This window comes from Petaurus breviceps, unplaced genomic scaffold (genome assembly GCF_028583685.1).
Source record: "Petaurus breviceps papuanus isolate PSGF00001 unplaced genomic scaffold, PetGlider_PUasm1.0 178, whole genome shotgun sequence".
In the NCBI taxonomy this organism is placed as follows: Eukaryota; Metazoa; Chordata; class Mammalia; order Diprotodontia; family Petauridae; genus Petaurus; species Petaurus breviceps.
This window is the reverse complement of record NW_027185777.1, coordinates 4,186,905-4,192,718: the sequence shown is the minus strand read 5'-3', so window position 1 is coordinate 4,192,718 and position 5,814 is coordinate 4,186,905. Positions and strand designations below refer to the sequence as shown.

The 5,814-nt window shown below is 34.4% G+C and overlaps 1 non-coding gene across 1 annotated transcript; it reads left to right on the top strand.

Annotated features, from left to right (window-relative positions):
• The first annotated feature begins 1,458 nt into the window (after window positions 1–1,458).
• LOC138160036 (U6 spliceosomal RNA) lies at window positions 1,459–1,565 on the top strand. The gene has a single exon (XR_011168063.1). It is a non-coding gene; the product is annotated as a U6 spliceosomal RNA (small nuclear RNA).
• The last annotated feature ends 4,249 nt before the right edge of the window (window positions 1,566–5,814 follow it).

Sequence of the window (5,814 nt, the reverse complement as noted above, 5' to 3'; positions counted from 1 at the left end):
ACATAACTGGTGATCAGAGACTTCACAAAGAAAGGTGAGATTTTACAAAATCTCCAAGTGGGAAAATGCCTCAGTGGCTAGTTAGTCCATCTCGTATTTGAATAGAATTCTTCTCTATAATATTGATCATAAATGACCATAAATCCTCTGCTTTTAAAACATCCAGCAATAAGAGAACTCTCAATCTATGTTAGTCACACATATATAATTATTAGGGAGTTATACTTGTATGAAGCTGACATGCAGATCTCTGAAATTTCTGCTCAAGGACATTGCCACCTTCTGGAAGAGGCCTGTAATCACTCAACAGAGTCTGGCCTTTTGGGAAAAAAGGAAAGAGAAAGTGGATAAAGAATGTTTATTGCCTAGATCTCAGTATGCATTTGGAGAGATACCCTGTCTAAACAGCAGTTTAAGGAAACCTTTGTCCAAAATTGTCTATATGAGAAAGACAGAACAGATAGACCAAGAACTAGATGCAGATGCTGGATTGGTTTCAAGATATTGTTGAGTTCTTTTACCAACTACAAGCTTCTCATAAATGAAAAAGCCCATCCTTTCAATACTGTTGTAATATGAATAAAACAGACAAAATTGCCTCAAAAGAACTAAAAGTGATTATCACTTAGAGGTCAATGGAGAGGTACATGGTAGGTGTGACCAGGCTATCACATATAATCAACAAAGAACTAAAAGATATTATTAAGGAATTGCATAATAGGAAAAGACAATGAATTAGAACTATGGAAAGAATGAGGAATTACAGGTTCATAGATATCCAGAGTTTCAGTCATATACTCACAACAGATTAAAAAAAAAAAGGAAAGAAGGCCTCTAGTATATGGAGTGGACATACAAGGAGATCTTTGGGGAAGATTTGGCCAAAAGTCACACATTATTGGCAGCCATGGATGGACTGTTATCTCAATCACTGGAGAGAACTCCAAATTTGATGAGAGCACAGATCTATCTCATTATGAGTCTTAGCTGAGATCTCCAAAATGATGGTCTGCTTCTGTACTTACATCAGATACATAAATCTACAACAGCAAAGTTTCCTTAAATTGAAATGTAGAATAGAGTGTTTATATAAAGAAGAGTTGTTAGAAATCTTAAATTTGTGTAGAAGGTGGCATATAAGTTAGTGAGAGTGTCAATTTTTTGAAACTTAATCAGACATTTCAATATGCTACATTAGCCTTTTTTTGTTTGTTTGTTTACCTTACTTATCACCCACGGTCTATGTATTTGTGTATAGACACCTCAGGCAATGGATTTTACTTTTGCCATTCTTCCTAGATGTCATCTCTTGGAAATTATTGGCTTTTTTCTCCTGTCATATCTCTTTCTCTTTATTTAGTTTAAGAGATAAATGCATACAAAATTCTACCCTTCACTAAAAGTTCTGTTGATCAGATTAAGAGTTCTTTTTAGTCCCTCTTACAACTATATTTTAATGCACTTGCTTCAGCAGTACATGCACTAAAATTTAAACTATACAGAAAAGATTAGCATTACCTCTACACAAAGATAACAGTCAAATTCAGGAAGCATTACATATTTTACACACACACACACACACATACACACACATACTTTGCTGTAGAAATACAATCAACTCATAGGAAAACAGGAAGGAAGGGGGGAAATAAAAAAATGAGAAGAACAAATTCAGAAAAACATTAATGAAAAACAAATCAAACTCTAAACTCAGATGGTATTTTATGAAGAAAGCCTTAAAAGGAAAGAAAAAGTTAAGAATCTGTGATTGGGGTATGAGTGGAAGATAGATGGGCAGAAGAGCAGAAACAGATCACATCCAGCAGAGAGCATACACACACACACACACACACACACAAACACACACACACACACATATATATATATATACATATACATATAAAACAAATGGAGATGAGTGGAGGTATTAAACACATTCCTTATAGGACACAAAGTAATGAAAATTATAATCAACAAAGAACTACTAAGGAAAGAATTAAAAATTAGAGACTAAGTAACATAATCTTAATCTTACAACAAGAATTGGTAGGTTAATAATTTCATTTAAGACAATTAAACAATGAGTCAATGTCAAAATTTGGGGTACTCAGTCAAAGAATTTCTAAGATTTCTATTCTACTTCTATTTTTTTAACTAAAGGGAAAATTAATAAAGCAACAAATTGAACAGAAATGTCTCCTTCCCCCTCAAAAATCCCTAGAAAACCTTAGAAAATAAACTAAAAAGAAAATTAAACAAATAAAAATCCTGAAAATTAAATATGAGACTAATAAAATTGAGAGAAAATATTGAATTAGTAAACAAAGTAGGAGATAATCTAAAAAATAAAACAGATAAACCATGAGCTGATCTCATTTTTAGAATATGAAAATCAAATCAGTACCGAAAATGGAAAAAATAAATAAATAAATGTGCCAATATTACTATAAGTCATTTTGCAAAGATAAATGCCAATAAAATGAAAACAACTGAAAGAAACTTTGGAATTTAACTACTTCTGTGTTAATTAAATAAGTTAAACAAGGTGTTAATCAAGATACACACAGAATTTAGCTAAATATAACTACAAAACAAAATTTATGAAAATCAAGATTTTATTTTTACTCTCAGAGAAATATAACCTCCTAAACAATTGGAAAAGTATTACTTTATCATGAGTGGGCTGAGACAATATAATAAAAATGAAAATACTACCTAAATTAATTTGCTTATTCAGTGTTATACCAGGGCAATTGCCAGAGGATTCATTAATAGAACCAGAAAAAATGATAAAAAAAATTCATCTGGAGAAATAAAAGTTTAGGAGTGTGAAGAGAAATAATGATCAATGTGAGCAGAAGATGGTCTAGCAGTACCAAATCTCGAACCATACTACAAATGAGTAATAATCAAAATGTTTTGTATGGGGGGAGGGAGGGAGAAAGGGATCAGTGCAAGAGATGAGGTTTATACTATACAGAATCAAATAATAGTAGGGTTTTTTTTTCCCTATTAATCCAAGGACTTGTTAATTGACCAAAACTGTTGGAAAAACTGGAAAGTAGTCTCTTAGAAATTATGTTTAGGCCAAAACTGACATCATATATCAAGACAACCTCCAAATGGAAACATGACCTAGATATGAAAGGTCGCATCACAAACAAATTAGAGAAGCAAGAAAAATTACCTTTCAAATCTATGAATAGAGAATAGTTTTTGACCACTATAATGTTAATGGAATCTGATCTTCCCTCCTTTTCTTCCATCCATCTTCCAAGATCTTCCATGCCCCTTTGTATCGGCAAGTAAGCTGGTAATTAGCACCTTGTTTCAAGTTAACACCTTGTTTAAGCTATTTAATTAACAGAGAAGTAGTTAACACTTTGGGAGGAAGAGGCAGAACAGGGAGGAGCTATACCATATATAAGGAAGAACCCAAGCTGGACAGACAGAATTTCTTCTGGTGAGCACTGTGAAGTCAGGGCAGCTGCTGCTGGGCTGAAGATTACTGAATTGAGAATTGAGAAGAAGTGAAAAGAGGACTCTTGTGGTGGCAGGATCAAGAAGGAGAAAACTTGTGGTATCCCAGCACTCTGTTTGTCTGCTCTGTCTGTGTTGATGTTTGTTTGTGATACTTTGTTTTACAGAAGCCCTGAGACCTTACTGGAAGCCTTGAAAGAGAATTTTCTGGTTGTAAGTATACAAAAGTCCTGGAGGAAGGTTTTGGAGGTGCTGGGACTTTACTGGTGATTTGTGCTGACCTCTTGGACCTTGTTTGTGGGTCTGTGTTGATTTCTATGTTGATGATTTGTGTTGTTATCAGACCTTGTTAGTGGGTCTGAATTGATTTCACAGGCAGATAGTGAATTGATGATAGTATATGATTATTATTGTGTCTTTGTCAAGCTTTGTCTCCCCAGAAACAGGAACTGTGAAGGAATTGAGGTGGACTGGACACTATGAACTGGAATGGGAACTGGACAAAGAACTGGACAAGGAGCTGGACAAGAAACTGGGAGCTGCCTGCCTTTGAACCCAGGTGACAGTTGGAGCTGGGACCATGGAAGAGGTACCATGGAAGCTGAGAGCCAGCCTTGAGTCAAGCTGAAAAAAGACTACTTGTATACTATGTAGGGATTGAAAAGATTATGATTTACTGGGACCTACAGGTGGAAAACTTTGACTTTTGTACTTTGTGATCGAATTAAGGCTTTTGTGATTGACTAAATGAATGTACTTTTGTTTAAAACATGTGACCACAGGGGCGGCTAGGTGGTGCAGTGAGTAAGAGCGCTGGCACTGGTGTTGGGAGGACCCAGGATTGGTTTCAGCCTCAGTTACTTAACACCCACACAAAAATAACTGGCTGTGTAAACTTGAGCAAGTTCCTTAACCCCAATTGTTTATTAAAAAAAGAAAAAAAAACTATGACCACTTTGGTGAAAACTATGTGGCCATTTTGGTAATAAGTTGTTGAGTTGTGACATGGTGAATGCTGTATTTTGATTTTCTATGAATGTTTTGCTCTGATTTGTTATTGAATAGAGAGTTCACTATACTATGTAATCAGAAACTTGAAAGCTGTTCACAGCAGCAGTCCTCTGGAAAGCTGCTCATGTGTGGCTTTACAATGACAAAAATGATAAAGGGGATATCATTACATAAAATTTAAAAGTTTTTGCAAGAACAAGATAAAAGCAACTGAGATTCAAAAGGAAAGAATTGACCAGGGGAAAGGAGAAATTTTTGGAGTAAGTTTCTCTAACAAAGGTTTTATTTCTAAAGTATGCAAAACTCTTATTCAAGTTTATAAAAATAAGAGCCATTCCCCAAATGATAGATGGTCAAAAGCTATGAACAGAAACAGACAGTTTTCAGAGAAAGAATTCCAAATATACATAGTATTCCAAATATTCCACTAATAATCAAAGAAATGAAAATTAAAGTTAACACTGAGGTTCTATCTCATATCCATCCTCTTGTAAAAGTTTATTTAAAAAGGTAAATGAAAAATATTGAGGAAAATCACTTTAGCTTATTATTAGTGGAGTTGTAAATTGGTCCAGCCATTCTGGAAAAGAATTAGAATTATACTTTAAAAGTTACTAAATTGTGCCTACTCTTTTACCCAGTCATATCACTACTTGGGATATATGCCAGTGAAATAAAAAAAAGAGGAAATGTTCCTATAGGTAGAAAAATATTTATAGCAGTCTTTCTATAGTACAAAGTAGTAGAAAACAAGACGATGCCAATCAATTAGGGTAGGACTAAAAAATTATAATATATGTAGATAATGAAAAACTATTATATTATATGACATGATGAGACAGATGCATCATGAAATGAGCAGAACTAGTAAAACCATTTAAGCTATAACAACATTTTAAAGGAATAGAACTTTAAAAGAGCTAAGAACTTTATCCATGTGATGTGCAACCCTGATTCTAGAGAATCAACGATGAAGAGATTCTATTCCCACCCCCTTCCTAATAGAGAGAACTAAATATGCAGAATGAATTCCATACTTCAGCTGCCATCCCATACTGGAAGATCCCTCTTTCCCTGTGGACTTCTCACCCTCAAAGACGTTTCTGCCTGGCAGAAAGGTCTTCCCACCGGTGAGTTTCACCTGCCACCTTCATTTTAAGGAACTTCTCTGGACATCCATTCTTTACTCCTTTTCTGACCAATCTCTTAACTCTCCACACCCTGAAACAGAAGTTAATTGCATCTCCTAATTCATTAGTCATGGTTAAAAGCTCTTGTCAGTGAGCAAAACTTATATTTTAAAAAAAAGATGTTTTGGTTCCT